The 13,589-nt window shown below is 38.0% G+C and overlaps 1 protein-coding gene across 4 annotated transcripts in view; it reads left to right on the top strand.

Annotated features, from left to right (window-relative positions):
* Window positions 1-13,589, top strand: part of LOC107206925 (ephrin type-A receptor 6) — a 379,928-nt gene that overhangs the window by 74,119 nt on the left and 292,220 nt on the right. The window lies entirely within an intron of this gene.

Here is a 13,589-nt window from a genome sequence, read left to right as displayed (position 1 = left end):
AAGAAATTGCATGAAAAAACAGGAATCTGTACAGTTTCTAACATAAATTTATTTGACAGGATGATTTAAAATAGCATAACTTTACATAGATACATCACTTGGCTCTAAGTACCTGCTCATTTCAGCAAGGCAAGTCCTGCCAACCAGAGAATCCCACAAAAAAAGTTTCTGCACCCCAGACCTTATAAGATGGCTTTCTAGATTATCTGCTGAAATCTAAATGATGTTTTGCAAAGCTGTGGGAGAAAATAGTATGGGTAAAGGCAAAATAAAAACTTAAGTCCTTGATTTCAGAGATGCCAGAAGTGCCGTTCCCATTAAAATGAGGGTGGTTTTTTTTCCCCTCACTTTTTTCAGCCCTGCATTTAAGCTTCCAACCAGAGTCTCTGAATCACCTGAGCTGACTCAAGAGCTCTTGTTTTATGTACAAGAGACTCATGTATTTATTTTACTCTTAGATTCACTACATTTTTAACACACCATGGTTTTCTTCTTGGCAGAAAAATGTTTGGTATAGCAAATGATCTCCCCTGTCAGGTAAAAACTGCTTTAAGTGACTTTCATCTGAAATTTTTAGTAATTTTTTCATTCTTTTCCAGTCCTGCGTCTAAGTGCCTCTCTTGCATATATGAAGTTGACACAGGAATACACACACAGGGCAAAGAATGATGAAATATGTGAAATTATATTGAGGATTTGTGTCTAATGTTTTCTACAGAAAGTTGGACTTAAAAATCTCAATTCAAAGGTAAAACTTTATTTCATCTGTGAAGGGAACAAAAATATTAGACCCTATTCTTGAAGTTTTTTAATTCTTTCACATGTATTTATTGTGGTTTTGTCAGCTTCAGACTTTAGTATAATTTTCCTTTTTCTGTTTCAGTAGCACAAGTGTTACATCAAAGCTGACAGTTCATTCTGTGCCTGTCTTTTGTTTTGGTTACTCATCTCCTGGTTTTGTATTTACAATGCTAAGATTAAGTATTTCTTGCTGTGCCAGAACAATGAGCAATGCAGCAACTTATCAGAGCATGAAAAAACTGATTGCTGTCAGCTGTGGTGCTCTTCCCTCCCACATCAAAATCACAGGTTTTCCCAAAAATTTGATCTGAAGTTTCTAATCTCCAGCAACTCTGAAAGGTGAATTTGAGTAGATCCTCTGAACTGTCTAATTGGCCTTTGTGAAAAGTCACCTGGATATTTTCAGAAACCAGTATTGAATAGTGGAACTGAAATTAAAGCACAGATTGTGAGGTTCTGTGACTTGTGCTGTTACGCCTATTTTATTGCTTTCCTGTTGTTAGTGGCAAAGATTAATGAAACTTTTATAAAGTTGGATAGAAACGAGAAGGGCAGTACATTAAACTACCCCAGCTTGCTGCACACTAATTATTGTGTCAGATCTCATTAGGAAACGGATGCACACAGCAGACTCTGCTTGCTTATTTTAACACATCTGCTTCAAGAGAGGACTCTGCAAATTGGAGAAGGGTTTGCAGGTCAACATTCTACATATGTCAATTTACAAAATACATTTTTTCTTTTAACTATCCCTCATCTCATGTTTCAGCAGAAGAGCAGAATAAGAATAATTAGGGAAGAGTTGTTCTGGCTTTGGGGCAGTGGTGGGTGGGAGAGGACTTGAGTTTAGCACACTGTGCTCAAAGAAAATTCATACTTTTACAGGCATGTGATTTCAGTAAAAGTGAGCATGAGACTATGATTAGCAGATAATAGAATTTCTTGGGTTTTCTTATGCAAGCCTCTCAAACATAAGGGCAGAAATCTTGAGAGGTGTTTTTGTGAGAGTCAAAGCTTAGCATTGAAAAACAGGTACGTAAGAAAAAGATATCCTTCATGTGGCTGTACATAACAAATGCAATGTAGCAAAAATAATACAACTGTATCTACATTGAATTGATAGAAACAGTTTGTTTCAGTCAGTCATATGTGTTCAGTGTCTCTTTACTCCTATCTACATGGTTGGCATTAATGAAGAGGACAAAAATATGGTTAAGGAATGATCTGTGATGTCTGTGATTTTTAGGTTCTTTCCTGTCTCCTTTGAGCTGTGTCTTCTTTCCTGGGCAGCCTCAGTTTCTTGCTCCTTTGTATGGAACCATGGATCCTGCAGCTTCTTCATTTCTTACAGGGTCCCATTCTTCTCCCTGGAATAATCAGGGTTTGTAGGAGGATGACATGTTCCAAGATTTTGCCCCAAATTCAAAGATGTGAAAGAGTCAAAGCTTTGAACATTGCAAGGTTGTGTCATAAAAAGGGAGAAATGTTGCTCCTGATTACTTTTCTGTTCTGTTGTTAAGAGGGAGTTGCAGAACTCAGATTTCTGATTTGATCATAGGCTAGGAAGGAAATTTTCAGGGAATTGGGAGTATTCTGTTTGTCCATTGTTAACATTCTGCAGTATCAAAAGGTAAATAATTTATAAATGTCAGAAAGCTACTAAATGGTTATCATATATTGAATCATTTGATGACAACAGTGATGATAGCTGTGTGATAAATACATGTTACCTCTAAGAAATGGTAGTTAGGGGTCATTGTTGTGGTCCCCAGGAGAAGGTGTTCTTGGACAAGGAGAGGAAGAGGAAGATAAAAATTTGTAAAGTTGTAAAGAATGTAAGGTTGACTTCTTCCTCCGTTTTCCTGGAGTTTTGGTTCTCGTCTAACTTCCTAATTTTACAGGATTGACATTCTCTTCATAACTCTCAAAGCTGAATTGTGCTGCTGTCTTCCCTGGCCCTGTGAATACTCCATCATTTGCATTCTAGAAAACTGGGAGGTCTGTTAAAAGCATAATTGTAATAGCAGAAAAACCATAAAGAGTAGTTGTTTCCTTGCAAAAATGTATCTCATTCTACAGAAAAGAGGCTAAAGATTTTTAGTAATGCTCTTTTAAGTATGGCCTGCTTTTGATACGCTTTGTTTCAATGATATTAAATCAGCTTTTCATAAACGCTTTTTCCAGTGTTTTATACTTAGATGAGAAAGTCATAGGACTATTTTAAATAAATATGTGGAGAGTTTCACTGATGGTTTTTAAAAAAAAACCAACTTGTAGTGTCCTTCATCAAAAGAATACCCTGTGAGGACATATGCCATGAAACCTTTCTCTTTTTACTGCTCTGAAATGACAAACATAAATGGCTTTTCTTTTAAAAGGACATCCTGCTGGTAGGTGATATATTAACTAGAGGCATTGGACCAACATCTCAACAATTGTGTTCAGCTGTAACTTAATAAAGCATTGCTCTCTTAAGGTCAAGTTGGTTCTGACAACAGAGAAAGTTCTGGAAGATAAATGTGCAAAGTGTAATCTTTTGGTAAATTACAAAAGAACCTGACATCTAATTTGACCTCTAGTTGACATTCCATGACCATCCCTGCCAGCTGCAGTAATTTTTATCTACAGTAGGTTCCAAATAAAGCTCTAGGTTTCAGCTGGGTGAAAAAAGTCGTACTGTACTTAAACACTGAAGTCAGGTAGTACTCTTGCAATTGCAATATCTGGAAAATAAAAGGATAATTATTATCAATTCCAAAATGTGGGCAAAAAAAAAAAAAATTAAGCCAACAATAAATTAAGCTAGAAATTGTCAAAAAGTATTTAGGTACCTCCTTGATCAGGACATGCCCCAAGCACAGAGTGATGGTTCATGTTGCTTTGTGTCATGAACAAGGTCCTTTTGGAAAGCCAGAGCTTGTTCTATGTATCCTGGGGAGATGGTGGTGTTCTAAGAGAACTGTGAACTGAAAATAGAACAAGCAAATGTATAAATCTCTCCACAACTCTGTAGGTTGTTTTCCTTCAGAAATCTGAACAGGAGACCAGTGGAAAGTATGTACGTACTGAGTCTCTCCATGTCTTGTCATAAGAAGTTTTTTTGTTAAATACCTTTTAGCTCTTTTCTAATTTGGGTGAACCTAAACGTTCACCCAAATAAAGACATCCTGGCCTGCCTACCAAATAAATGGAAATATAGTCAAATGAAATTTTCTCCTTTTTCCCATTAGCTGTGCCAGAAATTGATTCATAAAATTACTTTTAATGTAGCTGAAAATACGAGTAATGAGATGAGGGAGGTTGAAAGAGCATGGGAGTTATTATAATTCACATCTTTTTGCATGCAGGACAGTGTTGAAATGAGATGTCTGAGAGTTTGTTTTGATGATGCACTCCTCAACTGTAGTGAATGGAGTAGGTTTTAATGCCAGCTTATTTATAGTATAAGATAATTAAGAGCTTGATGCTCCCTCCATTTGTGCACTCAGAAACAGGAGGAAAGGAAGGAGCACTGGGGAAGGGTAGGAAGTTATTTTCTTCCAGGACATTTTAACAAGTATGACTGAGCCTGAGCTCCCTGAGGAGACAGTGCTACTTTACAAGTCCTCAGTAAATAAGTAATTACATAGGAAGGATGAACGAACTGATATACTGGAAAACACTGGTAATTGTTCTCTTTCCTCTTCCCTTTTTTTCCCCTCTGTTTCTGTCTTGGAGTTCACAGACTGTAGATAAAGTTCATATGCATAGCTTTTACATTTTTTCTTTTAAAAATACTGTAGGCTTCTCGTTTATGTGTATTCATGTCTCAGCACATTTTGGACACTTTGTTAAGGGTGTTTGCAACCTGTAATAGAAGTTATTCCTTAGAGTTTTTTGGCACAGCTCTGTTTAACCTAGAAAATGAGGAAGGTTGTAATGCATGTAGCTGAAATGCACAAGCTTATGAATTTACATGCAAATAAACTGAGCTGCTACTGATGTTGTTATTCAGTTTGCTCCGCTTGTAATAATTGGTTCTTCTGTTCACCTCTCAGATTTTATTTCCAGAGGTTTTTGGCTCAGTTAAATGGCAGGATATGATAGCATTGCCCTTGGCTTTCACTCAAGTATATCAACATGATCCCTTGCAAGCCAATAAATACAAGTTTGTGCCTTTAATTAGTCACACAGCTCTAATCTTGGTTTTCCCCTTTTGATCCTCTGCCTGGAAAGGGACAAGTATCTTGAGAAAAAACAGAGTAATGAATTTGTTATTTATAGATATCAAATAACACTTGTGAGGATGGTGGTGGGAGGCTGGAGGTGATTTATGAAAGATGCAAGTGTTCAGTTCTCCAGCAGCAGTTTGGTCACAGGTATTCCAGCCAGATGTGTGCCGCTTCACTAGGCTGCACAACAGCTGCAGGGGAATGGAGAGTGGTTCTGAAGGAGCCCATTAATAAATACTCAGAGTTGTGTTGCAGGGGAGCTTTGCAGTGTCATCAGTTCACTCCTGTGTCAGATCAGGGCATCCACACTGATACAGCTCCTGACACACAGCATGCTGGTAAAAATCACTCATCTGTCGCTTCACCTTTCTCTTAATATCTTTAGTTTTGCTTCTTTAGTTTTATGTCTTAGGCTGAATTAATGTGTTAGTGTTTATAAAGCACTTCACAGATGAAAAGCCTTACATAGCTGCTTTGTGTAATTATTATTTTTAATTGTTTCCATTTGTATAATTTCAATTAGAATCACTAATGGAGTAGCACGAACTCAATAAGAAGTAGAAAAGGTAGGATTTTTTTCTTTTTTGTAAAGAAAGTAGACTTTATTAAAAACTAGGGAAAGATGGAGGAAGTGGACAGATACTCTTCTGGGTTTCACTTCGTCCACATTAACCTCATTGACTGCTTGCTAATTGCAGGAATTTAAATATGCCAATGCCCACATTAAAAAAAAAAAACAAAAACCCTCTGAGATCCACTGCTTTTCAGTGGGAAAACCTGGAGCTTAAAAAGATACTTATACAGTTTCTGCCATCAGTGGTATTGAAATGCTTTTTTCCCAGAGTGACTAGTCAGGAAATGAAAATGGGGAACTCTGAGTCATAGCCCTGTTAGCGGGTGCACATAGCCAGGACCGCTGGTGTGCTGGGATTCTGTGCTATTCACTTAAAACTCCACTGCTTGGAATGGTAAAGGCAAAAAATATTCCTGCTGCCGAAGGGGAATTTCAAATATCAGAACTGTAGATTCAGGCAGGGAAAGCAAGTAAAACAGAACTGATACTCAGAAATTTGTGCATTCAAGTCAGATTTGTGATGTGGTGCAATACCCAGTTTCTGAAGAGTTTGAATGGTAAAAGCAGTCATTTGACTCGGTATGTGCATTATATCGTGGGGCAGAGAAGGTCAGCTCTCAAACTGAGGGCTGAGAAAATCTACCAAGTATCTCTGCCTGCCCTGAAGTTATTCTGGCTTCCCAGCAGGCCAGCCCAATTGGCAGGGTTAAAGTTCCTGGGAAGTGCAGGTCTGGCAGGAGGGGAGTTTATGGCCCAGCTTGGGTACCAAGGGGCTTGGTGAGTCAGCCAGTGCAGTGGTGATGTGACAGCCCAGGGCTGCTCACAAACACCTGGATAAGATTAACAGGCGAACTCTGAATTTGAAGAAATTTCTACACTAGAAATGTAGAGCTTATTCAAGGTTTGTTACTTGGGATTTTTTTCTGAAAGCTTCCTCCGCACTTTTTCTGTGTGTTTTCTTTTTCTAAATACCTGAGGACACACAAACATTTACCACAACATTATCTGTGCTATTTTGGAGAACCAGCAAGGTCCCCCAGGCCACGTAGCTGATGCAGACAGCTATTGTGCAGCATTTCCAAAGTACCCAGTGGCTTCACTGAGCAGTGTTGTAACATTCTGCTCCAGTTACTTCACGAGTAGGAGGTGCTGGGAAGGGCAGAGCCACAATTGCTGCAGCTGCCCATATTTAGGAAATAAAGCAGCACAGCAGCAAATAAAGACTTCTACTATTAAACTGCTAATACTTGTTAGAGCTTAATTGGATTATACTTACAGTTGGATTTAGTTATTTTGTAGTTGTAATTTATTTCTCAGTCCTTGTCTGTCTTATTCCAATTATAAGGCAATATAAGCATTAACACTTAGGTATTTTAAGTCATGATATATCTCATTTACTAATCATATTTACTAATTTACTACTACCTTTAATAATGTAATGATAGGATAGGGGGAATAGCTTTAAACTGAAAGAGGTCAGGTTTAGATTAAGTATTGGGAGGAAATTAATTCCTGTGAGGGTGCTTAGGAACCAGAACAGGTTGAGAGAAGCTGTGGGCACTTTAACCTGGGATGGTGAAAGTAGTCCCTGCCCATGGATGATCCTGAAATCCCTTTCAACCCAAGCCAGTCTGTGGTTCTGTTGCGTGACCAAACTTGATGCCTTCATCCACACATCTCATTACACAGCAGACCCCTGCATTTCAACATGTGTGTGTTGATGTTCAGAGCTGTTGCATTCTTCAGGTATTCTTGGTTAATCCCATAAATCTTACTTAGCCAAGTGAGGATTGCTGGGCTCCTTTTCCCCTTGCCCTGCCAGCATCAGCATTATTCTGTTTTACCACAGCAGCCTCTGCAGCTGCTGGCAGCCAAATGTACCACACAGCTATTGTGATTAGCCAGACCCAGCTCTATTCTGGTGGCAGATCCCTGTAAAAACACAGCGTTATGTATTTTTGTTATTATTATTTCTTTGTGGGACAGAGGCCAGCAGAGCAGGTCTCTGTCGCAGGTGTCAGGGACAGTGCACTGGCAGATTTTTGAAGGGCACACAGCAGGGTTAAGTGTTATGAGCTGTAGTGTGTTGAAAAGGTGTAGACTTTCTGCTCTCACTTTCCATTCAATCCTGAGTACATCGAAGCGTTGCATTACAAAGGGATAAGATGCCCCGGGAAAGGTGATCAGCAGCACTTTTCACAACAGAATTGTAGCATCTCTCACCACCTGCTGAGGTTTTACTAGTGTGTCTCATTTAAAAAGCAAATTACAGCATGTCATGCCATCCTTGCAGATCTTTGATACAAGTCATTGAGTCTTTTATAGTCAATAATGCATTCAGGGAAAAAATGGTCTTGTTCCAGAGTGCTGGGGAGAAAGGCATTTTACAAAGTCGTGGCTGGTTTCAGTTATATTTCAGTTTATAATAAACAGCCTTCATGTGTGTGAATTCTTTGGGGTTTTCTTCCCATTTTTCTGTAGATCTCTTTTCTGAATGTACTTTTCCATGATCTGTTATGGAAGGAATTACGTCTTATTCTCTCTGCCTTCTGTTTTATAATGCCCTTCCCAGACAGTAGGAACATCATTCTATGTGTAACTTTTTCACTGGTGCATTATCATGCTCTGTCTATAATTCTGGTCAGTCAAACAAATGGATTGCCTCACTAGCCTGAGCCCTACATCAGAGTAGGTATTCTGAGATGTAAATGCATTTCTTGTCATCTTGATCTTTTCTAGTAGATGCACAGAATTATTTGTTCAAGACCTCTGATGCCTTTTCCTTCTGGAACAGTCACAATTCACTCTCCAAAGCTGGAGTAGGGCTGTCTTTTTTTGCCTGCTGATCCCAAAGTCCTATCCTGGCTAATCCCCAAGTGAGAATCAATTGTTTCATGTATCTGAAGTTGGTCTTACTTGAATTCCAGGGTTCACCCCCCAAATCTGTGTCTTGCTTAATTAATAACATTTAATAACTTAATAACATTTCTGCAGAAAATGTTTTTATGAACCAGAAGAGTTTTCAGAGCAGAGTTGGATCACCAGTAGCACCTCATCTCTGTTGTTAAGTGCTTCACGTAAATAACAGAAAAACAACTCACTTTTGGATTTCTATTTGAGTGCATTAATAACTTTCTCTCCTATGTTCTCTTGTTTATATTGCCATAATTATTCTTTATTTATTCAATTCTGATTTTATTTCTTTTTAATCATGTTACTTTCACAAATTTTGAGGTGTTTGCCCTCTTACTCTCATATTCTGTGCCTGGATAGAAAACAGATGTCGCTTTTCCTTCTAAACCTGCACTGTGATTGTCATCTTAGTTCTACAGAACTAATAAAATTGTGCTGCATATTGCTATCCATTCCCTTAAGCAACTTCAAACCACCTCAACTTCAAATGTAAAACAGAAGTAGTTCAGTGGCTGATTTATTTTGCCAGCTATGTCAACCTGTACTTGCTAAGACATATACAGATAGTGGGGAATTTTGTCTGTTTTTTTTTCAAATCGGCATATTTTGGGAGTTTAGTGTTATCACTCAGCTTTGAGGGTCTGAGCACCTGTTTCACATACAGAGAATTGTAGGTCTTGGGAAAAGTGAAGGCAAAGAAAATTGAGTTAGTGGGAAATGGGGAAAATATTAACTTGATACCTTTAACTTACAGCAATTTAGCTCTTTTAAATATTCTTTAGTCTTGCAGTTTTCGATGTCATCATAAATGCCAACTGTGCCTTCCAACATTCATTTCTTAGCACTTTACTTTGAGAGAAGTCTTTATTCCTTCAGTTCTGTTATGTAGTGTGTAGCTGGTTCTGCCTGAATGTCACTACAGCCACAAGAAGTGTAAATGTGCATTGCCAGGTGCAAGTCCTCCTCTGGTGTCCCTCGTTTGGACCTTCCTGATCTCATTTTTATGAAGATCATCTCGCTGGAGACTACTATAAGGGAATTTTAAAAACTTCTCAAACTCTTTATTTTTACTGTTCTGCTTGTTTCCATGGAAATGGGATCTGTAAGACTGTCAGGAGTGAACAGCTGAGAATGTTCTACTTGTGTAGATTTCCTTGGGTGACTCCCAGCTGAGATCTGGGATGACCTAAATAGTAGTAAACCATTTAGTGGGATAAAAACAAAAAAATAGGGACTAATTTATATAAAACACTATGCATTATTTTTGTCCTCATTGGATGTAATAAGTAAGAAAATGCTTATTTAACTGTTTTTGGGTACAGGAGTTTTGTGGACGCACAACTTTCTTCAGATTTTTTCAGGATAGTAGCAGTGCTGTACAACAAACACAGCCCATCCCTTTGATAGGACAGACTTTTTAACTGAGCTGTCTCAAGTGGATGTTTGTGGGCATTGAGGGATATGCATGGCAGCAAATTGCATTTCTACAGTTCAGGTTCACTGAATTTTCAAATGTCAGCCTATGTGTGTGTAAGAAATAGTTGACAACTCCATTTCTGAAATTACCTTGCTTGCTGAAGCCCAGAGAGTAAAACAGATCTCTCTCTAGCATGAACCTTACCTATTTGTTCTTGGTTTAGAATGGAAATCTTCCTTTTGTTGCCAGATAAATAATAAGACTTATCACCACTGAGGATTTACTGTCGCTCTATGCGGACTGGCTGGGTAGAGACAACACAGACTCTCATGGAGTCAGAACAGGAGAATTCCTCTAGTTTATTGCTTCAGGTCTGTTTTATAGACTGATACGTGGAAAGTACAGAAAGGAAACTCTTATTGGTTAGTAAACCACTACATCACCATCATTGGTCAGTGGTGCATACAACCCTCTGACTTTCTCCTGCAAAGAAAACAAGGGACAGACAAACAGCACCTGCAAGGCTGTTTTCTGTCTCTGAGGATTGTTTTGAAATCCTCCCATGAATTTCTCAGGCAAGACTGAGGAGCTATGCAGCCTGTAATAACTACAGGCACTCTGGTTCAGATTTAGCATCCATAGATTTACCTTAGCAGTTGTGTTTTCTTAGCATGTAGTCAAATGCAGAATGGCTGAAGTCAACAGGTTTTGTTCCCCAGTTTCCTATTCAGGCACGACTTCTTCCTTCAGTTCTCAGCATGGAAAGCCAGTGCTTATCCCCATGTGTTTTGCTCAACAGGTGCTTTGTGCAGAATATTTTACCCAGGGGTGCCACCGTGTGTGTGATATCCAAATGTGTTCATGTTAAGTCTGCCACAACCTTCTCTGGTTCAGGGGTGAGCTCAGGTACACTGGTTAGTGTGTACACTAATGTGTACTGGTTAGGTATGTGCAGGTGCAAAACCCTTCATCTTTAGAGAATTATTCTTAGAGTAAAATAATAAAGATAAAATGAAGGGAACTTTCTAGATTAGGATACAAATGCAGCAAAATTTGTAAGAGCAGATGATTTCTTCTATAAAGTTGTGAGTGCATGGGTTTAAGTAACCAATGTCCCCCCTTTTTTCTTAAAGTGAGGTAAAATATCAATACAGAATCTTGAGATGTGCAGGATTCTAAAACTGCCATCCTGGCTTCCCAAACTGCTGCTGGGCTCTGTGCCTCAATAACTGTTATCTGAGATTAAGAACCCAATATTAATCCATCAATCAGTGTGACAGCTTGTGGGAGAGGTGTCTTTCACTACATGTGAAGTTTACCTCGGTATCAGCTCATTAGGAAGTAGGTAATTTCAACTGCTTGATATATCTACCCCTATTAATTGGAACAGCTTTCAATACTGATATGTACTAAAAGACTCTTGCTGATTTTTTTAAATTCTCCAGTGTTTTGGTTTAAATTAGAATTAAAAAATTTGGAATCAATTAAAATAGATTTCAGTATTATATAGCTCATGCAAGCTTAGAGTTAAATGAGCTGTTCTTAATAGTGTTCTCTATACAGCTGTTGGATATTAGTGAAATTTAAAAATAAAAGGTGGTAAAGTAGTTTGTAGAGGTATGGAATCAGCTGAGACTTTATCTAACTAAAATCCCAGTGTGGTTTGTAGCCTAATCTCATATTTTGTACTTGGATGTTACAAGTAATCTTGGAGTCTTCTCTCCACCAATCTTCAAACTATATGTTCTTCTATTTTAGTGGTTTAGTCCTCCTTTGCTGCATGTAAAATGTAACCTCAGGCTGTTGTTTATTCCATTGTTCAACTAGAATTTTGAAGTCTTTCCTCCAAACAATGCTTTTAATGTGTCTTCTCTGTAAGTGCTGGAACTCCAGGTTTAAGAATTAGCTTTATGCTGCTGTTGCTTCCATCAACATGTTAGCAGAGGGTTTCCTCATTTGAAAGGACTGTAATCCAAAGGTTTTGGAGGTAAAGCAGCACATTGGGATCGGTGAAGTTTGAAAGAGGTCTGAACTGTCAGCCTGTCTAAGCCAGACAACTCCTGCCAGCTTTGTGAGTGTCAGGTCAGGGATTTTTGTGGGAGCCACCACGTTCCTGTTCAAACATCACCAGTGGGTTGTTCAAAAAACCAGTTCATTTGGTTTTGAAGTTCTGCACAACTTGAACTTAAAATTTGATTAAAGGAGAGCTATAGTATGAAATACACCCAAAAGAAAACCAGTGTGTGTTTGATAAATTGTTTGGCTTTTTTGTTGACTGCACTGAATTCAGCTGCTACCTTTCCTGACTGTTTTTATCACATGAGAAATGCAACTCTCAGGTAAAATTAAAAGCAGATTGTATTTCATGCAGGGAGACTGTGTCCCTGTCAGAGACTTATCACAGTGTGAGTTCTGTCAGACTTCTCAGTCACTGAAAGTGATGTTTTGGGGTGGTGGAAGTCACCTTGTTTCCACCCAGTATCTGGGACTGGTACCTAAGAGCACATCCTGTATTTGTAACCATGCCTTACCCAGCATGGCCCAGCTGAGGTGTTCAATGTTAACCTTTTATAAATGTTAACCTTTATATAAATATTTTATATGTATGGTGTTTAGACTGCTAGTTCTGTTAAACAGTTTTGCAGATTTCAAACATTTTTCTTGCCCAAAGATAAATTCCTCTAAAATGGGAGATCCCAGCAGGCTATCTGGGAGCACAGTGGAACGGCACAGGCACAAAGCATGAGAGATCTGCTTTAAGTGAAATAAAGCCCTATCCATGTTTGAACAATCCATTTTGTTTTATTCTTTGAAACCACTTACTGAAGTGCTGAGCCTTTACTTTCCTACAGAAATAACAGATTTATACCATTAACTGCACAGTTAACCACTAACTTTAGGGCTTTAATTTGTAAGTTCAAATTGAGATATTGATTCAGACTGAATATATAAATATTTCTGATGAGAATCCCCTGGTAGAAGAAGGATATTTTTGATATTTTTTTCTTCCTTAACAATTTTAAGAGACAGTAGCATGTTGAGGTTTTTATGTTAAACTGGCCTATGCCAGTTTGGAAAACTCTTCTATATTTTAAAAGCAGCATTGTTTTTTAAAACAACTGAAAACTCTTTAATTCTGTTTGGTGTGGTTGATTTTTTGGTTCTTTTTTTCTTTTTGAGACCTCTCTGGAGCGTAGAGCATATCTTACTTTAAATGTGACTTTAATGTTGGTTGGTTTTGGTTCTCGTTTTGGTTTTTTTTCTTTTCCTGCTGTTTCTACCCCAATGGATCAGTACATCTAAAAGCCAAGCTAAAACTCTTGGTGGGAGGCAATACTTTTGGATACTGAACTATAAATAGTTCTGTGTTTTGATTAAAAAAAGTCTCTCTTTGTAGTGTACATAGTGTAGTGCTGCATTGATGCAACTGTAGTTCTACATTGCTATTATGACTGCTCAGTTGAAAATTGATTCAGTTATATTGAAGCTATTTTTGGGAAGCTGGCAATCTTTTGGAGTAGCAGATTATATAATAAGCATTTTGTGAGCTTTTGATATAAAGTATATGGAGTTTTTTATATATATATATATATATATATATATATATAAAATACAAACACAGCCTGTGTTTCCTTCTTTGCTAGAACCCAGTAATTTTTCAATGTTTTTATTA

Source organism: Parus major, chromosome 1, assembly GCF_001522545.3.
Source record: "Parus major isolate Abel chromosome 1, Parus_major1.1, whole genome shotgun sequence".
In the NCBI taxonomy this organism is placed as follows: domain Eukaryota; kingdom Metazoa; phylum Chordata; class Aves; order Passeriformes; family Paridae; genus Parus; species Parus major.
This window is presented reverse-complemented; position numbering and strand designations above follow the sequence as displayed.